Source organism: Erinaceus europaeus, chromosome 19, assembly GCF_950295315.1.
Source record: "Erinaceus europaeus chromosome 19, mEriEur2.1, whole genome shotgun sequence".
Taxonomy (NCBI): Eukaryota; Metazoa; Chordata; class Mammalia; order Eulipotyphla; family Erinaceidae; genus Erinaceus; species Erinaceus europaeus.
Genome location: NC_080180.1, coordinates 61,206,654 through 61,218,759, shown reverse-complemented (window position 1 = coordinate 61,218,759; position 12,106 = coordinate 61,206,654). Strand labels below are relative to the sequence as shown.

Genomic DNA, 12,106 nt, shown 5'->3' with positions numbered 1-12,106 from the left:
TTACGACAGAAGAGGGGGAGGTATGACCTTCGTGCTTCCAGGAAGTCATGTGACGGGAAAGGGGCCTGAGCTTTGCTAATCAGAGACAATCAGCAACGGGAATCTACTGGGATGTGGAGTGAATGTCTGGTGTCAGCGGTGAGGACATACCTGTTTGGGTGTGTGGTGATGGGACCTGGTGGCTAACTCTCGAATAAGTCAGGTGTTATGAGGACAGGAACTGCTCAGGTGGCAGTGGCTACCCTCTGGACGACTGCACAGTGTTGGACCACAGCAGGGGGCAGTAAAGACGCTAACAGGAGCAAGGGAAGAAGAAGTGGAACACTAAAGAAGTTCCTAACAGTCCATCGGCAACACAGCAACCCAGGGGCAGGAGGATGAGGATGTGGTTGAGTTTCCTTTCCGTGTCTTCTCTCTTTTACTTTTTCTTTTTTTTTATTTAATCTTTTTATTTATCTATTATTGGATACATAGAGACAGAGAGAAACTGAGAGGGGAAAGGGAGATAGAGAAGAAGAGAGACAGAGAGAGACACATGTAGCCCTGCCTCACCATTCATGAAGCTTTCCCCTGCAGGTGGGAACCAGGGGCTTGAGCCTGGGTCCTTGCCCTGCCGGGCTGAGCTTCATGGGCGGGAGACAGAGACGACCAGGGACTCATGGCTGAGTGGTACGCAGTTCAGTCTTTATTCATGTGGAATGCAGCGCAATCTAAGCTCTCTCTAATCACAATCCTGTCCTTATATATCCTGAGGCGGAAGAGTCAGGTCCGAAAAGGATGTAAATAGGATAGGGGGCGGGGAGAAGGAAAAAGCCCGAACCAATGAGGATTAAACCAATGTCCTGGAGGCAGGGCGGTGCTCAGTCAACAGTGGCTATGCAAATAGAATACAGTGTTAAGCAGGGGGATCAAACCAATGAAACAGAAGGGGTCTTAGAAGCAGAATCCAGAAGCAAACCAACATTGCCCACTGCAATGTATGCTCTTAACCAGATGCACCACTACCTGGCCCCTCCTTTTTTTAATTTTCTTTTCCTGAGACAGCAAAGTCAGAGCGAGAACACAGCAACAAATCTCCCTGCAATGTGGTGGGGGCAGGGCTTGAACCTGGGCCACACACATGGTCAAGGAGAACACTGCCCAGAGAGCCATTCCACCAGTCCTAAGGAAAAGGAGTGCCTTTTCCTTAACAGAGTGTCTCAGCAGCTCACCCTTCTACTTACATGTTTCTGTTGACCTTCTGTTCACAGGAACTGACACGAAGTGCCACCTGAGTGTAGAGGGATGATACAGGCCAAGTGCTCTCCTCTGAGCCACTCTTGTCCCTGTTCCAAAACACAGAGCCCGAAGAGTGAGTCTTGGGGATTATTTCTTCTATAACAACTCTGCTGATGTTCCATCCTAAACCTTATACACGGACATGATTAAGTTCTGTATCACAAAGTCTTAGTCTTTCAAACACACCCAGTGATCACATTTTAAAGCTGGAAAATTTTTCTAAGGATCATCTACTTTAATTCCTTCCTTCCTTCCTTCCTTCCCTCCTTCTGCAGAGGATAAGATGAAACCTGTGTCCCAGTTATGTTTGGGAAGCCTGGCTCCATGCTGTGAGCCCGGAGATCACCTGCATCTTTCTCATCCTTCTCAGCTGAAGGCAGAGCTCTGTGCACAGTCAGTATGTGCTTGCTGATCTCTGCCTCCATATTTTAATATTTATTTGCTATAGTGAAATACATTTCTAAGCGATAAACCTGATACTTTATTCTATGGAGCATTAATTGAAGATTTCCTATTCTGAATTGTGTCAGAGCCCTGATGTGGAGAAAATGACCAAAGTGGGCCATCTGTTCCAACTCCTCAGTACAGACAGACTATGACCCACATAGTCAACGACTGCCACCTCTCCAGATTCAAAGGAGGTCTCGAAACTTGACATCAGGCTCAACCTGACGCTGTTGACTGGCTACGGAAGAAGGGCAAACGCTAGAAGAAGAAGAAGTCTTCAGTCAAGACTAGCTCATCCACCTTGGTGGCACTGAATGTAAAGGATATAGGTACATGGCTTTAAAACAGTCTATGTAAAAGATAAAATATTAAGAAACAAAGGGAAAGGGGCGGGGAGATAGCATAGTGCTTATGCAAAAAGACTTTCAAGTACGATGCCCTGAGGCACCAGGTTCAATCCCCAGCACCATCACAAACGAGAGCTGAGCAGTGTTCTAGCAGAAGAGAAAAGAAGAGAAAAGAAGAGGAGAAGAACAGAAGTAATGAAGGAAACAGTTAAGTGTCAACTCAAGATAGCGGTTTTGTCTGAGGATCCTGGGAAAATGGAAAGACCTAGCCCTATGAGCCAGAAATTTCTCTCCTGATGACTTAAGAAACCCTCTCAACCAAAAGCAAGAATGAAGATGTTAAATCCACCCAGGTCCAAAGATGAGGGTCAGAATAATAAAATGCATCCAACTTTGCTTGGGAAGGAAGCTATGAAGGTAATATTAATTGAAAATGTATGTACATTCTGTCATCGAAACTCAAAACTTATCTGCTTCAATATATCAAATAATTTCCCAATGATTTATGAAGAACATAAAGGCAGATTTATGTCATAACACTGAATTAATAAAAGACTCTAAGAATCAATCATATGTCTAATACAAAAATGCTGCAAAACTTCGTACCTTTCCCAGGATAACTGATGTATCTCTCAATTCCAGGAGACAACACCATTTATTTCATACTATTTTCAAGTATTCATATTTACTTTTAGCAAGATCTCAAGTGAATCAAATTCAACATAAAGATCACTGACTTTAGGGCTTAATAGAAGACACTTTATTAAAAAATTCTTTGTTTTCATGGGCTGTTTCTTTGTCTTATGAAGTGAAATAGGATTTGCTGATATGAAAGTTAGTTATAAGTAAAAATCAAAGTGTTCCCTACAAGTCAATTCTTTTACCATGGCCAGGATATGAATCAATTGATATCCATGTTAAATATCTTTGTCTTCACTCCTGAAATCTAAGTCATAATCAAAGACACTAGAAAGTCAAACTTAAAAGCAGAGACTGACTAAGAACACAAGTCTAGGGGCCTTATCCGCAGCAGTTCCAGGCTGTTGAAATGCCCTCCATCTCCCAGCATCTAGTCACTACCATCTGTATCAGCTTATCCACTCATGGAATTTACTGAGCTATAGCCAATAAATCTATGCAGGTTTTGAAAAAAAACAGATAAAATTGTTGAAACCACATGCAGTAGTTTTGTGGAGTATTAAAAGCAGACTTATGTAACACACTGTATTTGAAGTGGCTATCAAGCCACATCTGTGACAAAGGGAAAGACCTGAGGCTCTTTATTCCTGCCTACTACGCTCCTGACAGTAGAAGGTTAACGTAGTCAAAGGCGGTGAGTGACTCCAACTGCTCAGAAACCACAAGGTACCAGCCAAATCCAAAGAGAGTGGAGCTACTAATAAGTCAACCATGCTTAGTACTTGATGTTACATTTCTCTATCAGAGGAAAGGAGCAGGAGCAGTGGCACATCCAGTTAAGCATACATGTTACCATGCTCAAGGACCTGGGTTCAAGACCCCACTCCCCAGGGGCAAGCTTCAGGAAGCTTCAGCTTTCAGGAGGAAGCTTCACAAGTGGTGAAGTAGGTCTGCAGGTGTCTTTCTTTTTCTCTCCCTCTCTATCTCCCTGTCCCCTCTCAATGTCTCTCTTTCCTATCCAATTAAAAGGCAGAAGAAGAATTGCATAAAAGTAAAAGACCCTGGGATGGGGAGGGGAAGGGTCAGGTCCTGGAACATGATGGCAGAGGAGGACCTAGTGGGGGTTGAATTGTTATGTGGAAAACTGGGAAATGTTACACATGTGCAGACTATTATACTTTACTGTTGACTGTAACCCATTAATCCGCTAATAAAAGAATTTTTTTTTTAAATTTAACTTCGTGGGAGTGCACCTGGTTGAGCACACATGTTACAATGCTCAAGGACCCAGGTTTGAGCCCCTGGCCCCCACCTGCAGGGGGAATGCCTTGCAAGTGGCAAAGCAGTATTACAGGTGTCTTTCTGTCTCTCCCTATCACCTCCTTCTTTCTCAATTGCTGACTGTCTCTGTCCAATAAATAAAATAAAGGTAATAGAAAAATTTTTAAAAGAACGGGTTTGAAATCAAGTGATAGTAGGCAAAGACAATTGCTAGAAATAGTGTCCATTTAATAGTCATTTCGCAGTCAGAGTAGGAATGTAGGATTTGTGTGAGGCGTGACCTACGAAACATGCTGGCTCTCTGTGCCTCAGTTTCCTCAGACATGGCAGTATTTCTTTTTTCTTTTATCAAATGACTCTTATGATGATCAATTACAGAAGAGTCTATGAAAAGCTATCTTAGGCAGGGGAGATAACATAAAGGTTATGGAAAGGACTTTCAAGCCTGAGGCTCTAAGATCCCAGGTTCAATCCTTGGCACCGCCATAAGCTAGAGTTAAGTACTGTACTGGGATCTGTCTCTCTCTCTCTCTTTCTCTCTCTCTCTAGAGTTAAGTACTGTACTGGGATCTCTCTCTCTCTCTCTCTAGAGTTAAGTACTGTACTGGGACCTCTCTCTCTTTCTAGAGTTAAGTACTGTACTGGGATCTCTCTCTCTCTCTCTCTCTAGAGTTAAGTACTGTACTGGGATCTCTCTTTCTAGAGTTAAGTACTGTACTGGGATCTCTCTCTCGTTAGGTACTGTACTGGGATCAATCTCTCTCTCTCTCTCTCATTAAAGTAAAATAAACAAAAGTTTTAGAAACTTTACAGTAAAAAGTTATTTTTGTCATTGCTAGTAGCGTAAGTCAGAGAGCATGATGACAGATAAGACATAGTAAGTGTTGATGTTGGAATGACTTTTATGATAAATAACTTGATTTAAGGCTACGAACTGAGAAATTATTCTAAAATAATTGTTCAGAAGGCCCAGGCAAACTCATATGTGGGAGCTTGACTGATGGATTTTACTTTAATTTTCTAGGTGATTATATCAAATTTTACCTTTGCAAAAACATGATCAAAGATTCATATAAGATATTAACAATTAAGGTATTAAGAAAAGCAAAACCATGTTTAAACTACTAAGATTAAATAGCATCTATTAGATGCCAACCCGGCAGAGTGAACTTTCTGTCTATTTTAGAGGTGAAACCAGGAGGTAGCATCCCAAAACTCACTTGAGTCAACAGTCAACTACATTCTGCCACAGACTATTAGTAATAATAATAGCTACTGTCATTATTATGGCAACTCTGCTAGTAGAACACACTAAGAGGCCACCTTTCCTCAAAACACTGAGCTGTTTGAAAAGGTCACACTTGTCGAAGACGAAGCCTAACCGGTAGCTCTAGAGGAACAAGCAGCCATTAGCCACGGGATGAGGGGCACAAGCAGGTGTCAGTCCCACACGCTCCCCAAACAGGAGTCCGAAGTGTCTCATTCCATGGGATCTAAGGCTTCCTTGAAGTGATCATTTCTTGACAAAATTTCCATCTTTACCCACTATTTCTTGTTGTGGTGGAAAACATCTCCTTCTTTTCTAACTTTTTTGTCCAGTATCGGCATAAAGACTTATTGACTGGTTCTTTAGATCAGCTTACTTCAGTACAGTGGCTCCAAGGAGACATTCCAAAATGACACTCTTGGGGTATTAAATTTAAGAGGTTGTTATTACAAACAATAAAAGTGGAAACATCTTTTTGAGTGCACACCGTATGCCAGACAAATGTAGTAGTGTTTTTTTCAGTTACATTGGATTTTTCTGTTTGTGCAGTTAAGCCTTCTGACTTATCTCTAAAGTTATTTCTCCATTTCCAGCATTAAGAATACCAGGGACCAACACCTTCCTTATTCTAAAACTATGTAACGGCATTTTCGTTAGACTTGAGAATAAGGTTCCCTTCTGTCACTCTAGCACTGTGCTAAACACTCTAGATGATATCTAAACTACAAAGAAGACCAAAAAAAACTGCTTTATTTTTAAAAGCTTTTGTCTATTTTTTAACATAGAAGAAAAGAGGGGCCATGCTGTGTCACACCTAGCTGAATGCACATGTGACAATGCATAAGAACCTGGGTTCAAGCCCCTGGCCCCCACCTGTAGGGGGCAGAGGGAGGGAGCTTCACAAGTAGTGAAGCAGTGCTGCTGGTGTCTCTCTTTTTCTCTCCCTACCCCCATATCCCTTATCTGTCTCTATCCAATAAATAAATAATAGAAACAGAGAAGAAGACATAAAGACAGGGAGAGAGAAAGTGAATGAGACCACAGCACTGATGGTTCCTTCAATGAGGTAGGGGCCAGACTTGAACCCTGGGCCATGACATGGTAAAGAAAGACCCTAATGCAAGTGAGTTGTCTGTCCTGTTTTATTTTCATGTGTCCTAATCATTCAACACATATTACCCAGTAATCCAACTTAAAAGTTAAAAAAAACACTAGCCTTTAGAATTGTGTTTAGTTGCAAGTGATAAAGCAACTGTAAGAAGCAATGACAGGATCTATATAGAATCTACTGGAGTAAAACTCAACAAAATCATCCAGGGTTCTGGTCTGCCAGTCCCAGAGAATATTCTCATGGGCCAAGCCAGTTTCTGAATGTCACTGCATGCCAACCACAAGGAGAGAGGGAAATAAAGATACACACACTCCTTAAAGAACGGCAGTCCAAGAGTTGCACATGATCCTTCTGCTCACCTGCCAGAGGTCATGATCTATGGACACGGCGAAACCAGATGACACAAGAGGGTGAGAGGCTTTTAACAAAATGGCGCCCCATGTGAAGTTACAAAAATAGTACCTAGATGTGAATTCCCGGGAAGTGTGCAAATATAACAAAAACAGAATCCTGAAACTTAATGACTTAGACACTGAAATTTAAAATATAGAAAAAATGAAAAATGAATTATCTAAATATAGAACTTCAAACTTAAAAAAACATAAAGTTGAAAGAACGGTAAAAAGAAGATAGCAAAAAGTAGGCTCACTAAGCATTTTCAAATATGAAAGTATCGAAGCATGGTATCAACAGGACAAATGTAGCATTGAGGCAGGGGGTCAGGGGGGAGAAAGGCTGAGTGCTGAACCAGGTGCTGGCAAAGACAGGGTTTCTGAGGCACATACTGCGCACCTCCAGCAAGCAAGCTTTGCTCAGATCTCCTGGTGAGTGAAAAGCATACAAAGTAGTGTCAGTAGTTCTGAAACTGATTTGCAGTGTCAGATATTATTACTTGCATTATTGTCATTTATTAATATTAGATATTCATTCTAAAGCAAGTGTCACTGGCTTTATTTCAAGTCCCTAAACCATTGGTGAGTTTCTTTCCTTCACAAAAATAAAAAAGTAAAAATCGAGAGTCGGGCAGTAGTGCAGTGGGTTAAGCACACGTGTCGCAAAGCACAAGGACCAGGGTAAGGATCCCAGTTCGAGCCCCCAGCTTCCCACCCGCAGGGGAGTCACTTCACAGGTACTGAAGCAGGTCTGCAGGTGTCTGTCTTTCTCTCCCCCTCTCTGTCTTCCCCTCCTCTCTCCATTTCTCTCTGTCCTAACAAGTACAACATCAATAACAACAATAAATACAAAAAAAAAAAAAAAAAAACAAGGGCAACAAAAGGGAGAACAATTTTTTTAAAGAACTTTTTAAAAATCTAGAAGTGAAGTGAAAGACTTGTATGTCATTTTTGGATTTTTTTTTTCTTTCTAGAAGAGTTTTAGAGCTTTCTGAGGAAATGTGAAGCTTTAGAAATGCTTCTAGATTGAATGGATGTTCCACTTCAAGAGGTGAAACTTCAAGATCAAAACACCCACCTGTAAGACATGCCCTTAGTGTCTTTCCAAAATAGAAATAAGAGTTTTCTCAATGACATTCACTTAGGAAAAACCCTCTTCATTTAAAGCAGATGCTCCGCAGATGGCTCAGCGATGAGTACCTATCTCGCCACTATCAGTACATCATGTAAAACTCTCCTAACCCACTTCCCCACGACCACAGATCACTTTCTCATTCATTCTGGATCTCAGGAGAAGAGCGCAGGGCATTACACGAGTGACTTTTTCTCCAGTGTGAGAACTTGGCAGGTTGATATCATTTCCAGATGCTTTCTTATTTTTCATCTCTTTAATGGCCTTACTCATCTGAGAGTTGGAAGGCTGTTGTCTGACTCCATCTGGGTAGTGTGGGAAGGAGTGCTGAAAACACTCTCCCAACATCCTCTTTCCTGACTGCCAAATCCAAGTCCAGCTTCCAACAGACGAAGTGCCTCTTCCCTCCTCACCTTTCTCAGTTACAGAATAATCCAGAGAGAGAGTAATTATTTTTAGCTCCTATCAAGGTCAACAAGAGGGCCTTTAATATAAGTATGACTTTAGACTCTCCAGGAAGGGGTTGTTCCTGGATATCAATAAATTTCCAAAGGGCGGGGACAACTCCAGATTCAGAAGCTGTGTGAAGCTGTTGAGTGGTGACACAGTGACGAGACTGCTGTGAGCGGTCAGACTGCTCCAGAAAATATGTGTTTAGAATTGCTCTAGCATGGCCAGGCACATCCGTTAAGCGCACACGTTATCATGCATAAGGACTTGGATTCTAACCCCTGCTCCACTCCTGCAGGGGGGCATTTCATGAGCAGTGAAGCAGGTCTGCAGGTATAGCTCTCATTTCCTCTCTATCTCCTCCCCTAAATTTCTCTCTGTCCTACCCAAAAAAGAGAAAGAGAGAGAGAGAGAGGGAGAGAAGAAAAATGGCTGTCAGAGTGGTGGATTCCTAGTGCTTGCTGGTATCAAGCCCCAGCAACAACCCTGGTGGCAGGGAAAAAAATGAAACAGAACTACTCTAGCAGGGCTAATCTCCCGAGATTCTCGAAGACGTGATAGTGTCGGTTCTGATGAGAATGTTGTCCATAGTACTTGTGTATCGTGTCATATACTGAGTTGACTCTTCTCAGCAAAGTACTATTGAAGGTCGGAGAGGAGGGAGCTTTACAGCTGCCGGACACTTCAGTTGGTGAAGCCATTACCGTAAAGAGTACGGTGTGTCCCCACTACCTTACACTGGCCCAGCAGCTCCACTTGGAGTAGTTTTCCAAGGAAAACCACACCATAAGTTTGAAAGGAAGCATGAGCCCATGTTCACTGTGGCATTGTCGATATTAGCCAAGATAGGGAGCCAGCCTAAGTGTCCACCAGTTTATGGCTGGATAAAGCAGCTGTGTTAGATGATAGAACGCAGGGAAGATGTCACAGGGTGCGACAGGAAGGCACTGGGCAGAGGGGATTCTACCACGCTGACGCTAAAGAATCAGAAGGACTAAGAGCCAAGGAATGTAGCTGCAGGTGGAGAATCTGCAAACAACAAACAGAAGCAGAGTCCCATCTAGACCCTCCAAAGGAACGCAGCTCTGCCAACACCCTGCCACTACCCAAGCAAACTGCATGTATACTCCTGACCTCTGAGGCTGTGAGAGGCGAGGGGGCCAGGTGATGGTGCACCCGGCTAAGCGCACGCCTTGTCCAACATACACCTGACACAGCACCTGAGTTCACAGGAACAACATGTGTCAACCCATCTAGAAGTGAAGCCTTCGTAATATTTTTCCATTTCTTCCCATGAGACTGTCATTATTGGGGGGAGAATGATCACAAATGATCACTGCTGTGTGCCTTTCTCAAAAACCCTGTTTACGCCAACACGTGCGTCTTTTAGTTGCCTGAGAACAGGACGAAATTTCCCAGTATGTGCTCCATCTGGAATGCCTTTGATGAAAGATGCCTCGCGCCTGGCTTGGGACATCTGAAAGGGTGACCCCAAGGTCCCTGTCCCTTGGTTCACTCTCTCCCACTCTCTTTGCCTCCCCCTGCGTGCTGGCTTTTCCCCACAGCTAACCCTTTGATCTCTCCTCAGCTCCAGCCTGCCAGCACAGTGACTCCTTCCTTCTTTAGAGACTAACATGTACAAGAAACAAAAACAAGGTTATCTCCTGCCATTGCTGGTGACATTTGTACACTGAAAGATCCCGCCTCGCCAAGAGGGAGGTTGAAAGGATGAAAGGAATGAAAGACAGTGATAACCACGTGCTGTTCCCATACCTTTTCACCAAGAAGTCACAAGCAGACATGAAAAGGACCAGGCTCTGACTGGGTCTTTGTGCATTCTGCGAGGGGGCAGCGTGAGTCTGGCAGGACTCTCTCCAGCTGCAGCTTTGTGATTTCTCATTAAAGGGAGCAAAGCCATGGCCTCAAGCCTGCACTGTCCAAAGGCCGTGGAGGCAGTAAGTCTTTTTCCTCGTGACGTGATCTATTTCCAAATGTTGGGCTCACCTCTGCATTTGAGGAAGAGGGAATACAATTATCTCCTGAGATAACCTGCCAACTAATGTCTGTCTAGAAAATTTTACAGTATCACAGATTTTTTTTTACTTATTTTTTATTTTATTTATTCCCTTTTGTTGCCCTTGTTTTATTTTGTTGTTACTGATGTTGTTGGATAGGACAGAGAGAAATGGAGAGAGGAGGGGAAGACAGAGAGGGGGAGAGAAAGACAGACACCTGCAGATCTGCTTCACCGCCTTTGAAGCGACTCCCCTGCAGGTGGGGAGCTGGGGTCAAGAACCGGGATCCTTAATCCGGTCCTTGCACTTCACACCACCTGTGCTTAACCCGCTGTGCTACAGCCCGACTCCCACAGTATCACAGATTTAATTTTCCCTTAAAAATACAAAGATGTTGGGGAAAAAAAGTTTTTGTTTTATACCAAAAAAAAAAAAAATCCTCAGTCTAAGAAAATTAGAGTTATGAATGAAAACTGACTTCTAAATAGATCCCCATCTCAAGTATCTGTTAATGTCAAGCTTAGAGTGTCATAATCACTATGTAAAGCAGAAATGTAACCAGCAGCCTAACCTTCTCAAGCAGACTCCTAGTGTGAAGCCTGGAGAAGGTGCCCGTGAGGCATTTCACATCCACATTGTGCAGCTAACCAGCTGGGGGTGGGGGTGTGGGGGGAGACTTGTGCTTTATTTAGAACAAGTGAGATGAACTAGCTGTTGTTCTTATTTTGATGCTCTTGAAGGGCAGATCAAATGGAGCTTATCCACAAATAATAATGATTGATGGGCTTCCTCTAATGATAATCCGTAATACCTTGGAGAACAGTCCCAATAGACGCAAAGAGCTACAAAAAGTCCTGCTCAGTGAAGGGCACTGTGAGTGCACAGTTAGTAATGTCTTTTAACAACAGCTTTTATGTCCACCCTGGCACAGCACAGAGGGAAGGTGGTTGCCACTGTACTTTCTAACTCCTGTGTGTCTGCCCAGCTGTGCCTCTGAACACTGGGCACTGGCGGGTGTGTGTGTGTGTGTGTGTGTGTGTGTGTGTGTGTGTGTGTGTGTGTGTGTGTGTGTAAGCATCAGTGATGTTTATAGAGTCCACAAGGGTCCAGTGAGCGCTAGCCCATTGTGTCACTCCTCTCTTGATGTTAAACTCTATCAGGTTAGAGACTGTCTCCCTGGTTCATCTTCATTTGTGCAAATGCCCAGTGGAACATCAGGCTCTTACTAGGTTAGGAATAAATATCTGGGGACTGAAAGCATAAAGTCACCTGGCATGAATGCTGTCAGTAACTGCTGTGTGGCTGACAGGGCCCAGGCACTGTTCTGTTACTGGGTGGCAGGACTGACTATGGGGGTGGGGGGCAGGAGGGGGGCTGGGGGGCGGACAGAAGGCCAAGGGAAATCTTTGTGTTTACAAAGCTTACATTCTAATGGCCAAGGCAATAAGAAAGCAAGTAGGTGAAATTGAGAGAAAACAAGAAAGAAGATTGAAGCTGGAAGACACGAAAGGATGGCTTGAGCAGAGTGATGAGTTTTTAGCTGGGATTGCTACCAAAACTCTTGGGGGAGAAAGTGATTTTCAGGAACAGACCAGAAGGACATGAGAGACTACCATGTGACTCTTCCTGGAAATGACTGCCCCAACAGGAGGAACAGAAGAAGATTCTGAGGTGCAAGTCTGAGGACAGAACAAGAGCAACCTAGCTGACGGAGTCCCACGGACAGAGGAGGAAGAATGTGGCGTCT

General features: G+C 43.5%; 1 long non-coding RNA gene across 2 annotated transcripts in view; it reads right to left on the bottom strand.

The window, feature by feature from the left end:
* LOC132534665 (uncharacterized) overlaps positions 1 to 12,106 on the bottom strand; it is a 183,983-nt gene that overhangs the window by 152,676 nt on the left and 19,201 nt on the right. For both annotated transcript variants that reach the window (XR_009546403.1, XR_009546404.1), the window contains one exon: positions 1,224 to 1,325. This is a non-coding gene — a long non-coding RNA (uncharacterized LOC132534665). The remainder of the gene's footprint in view (positions 1 to 1,223; positions 1,326 to 12,106) is intronic.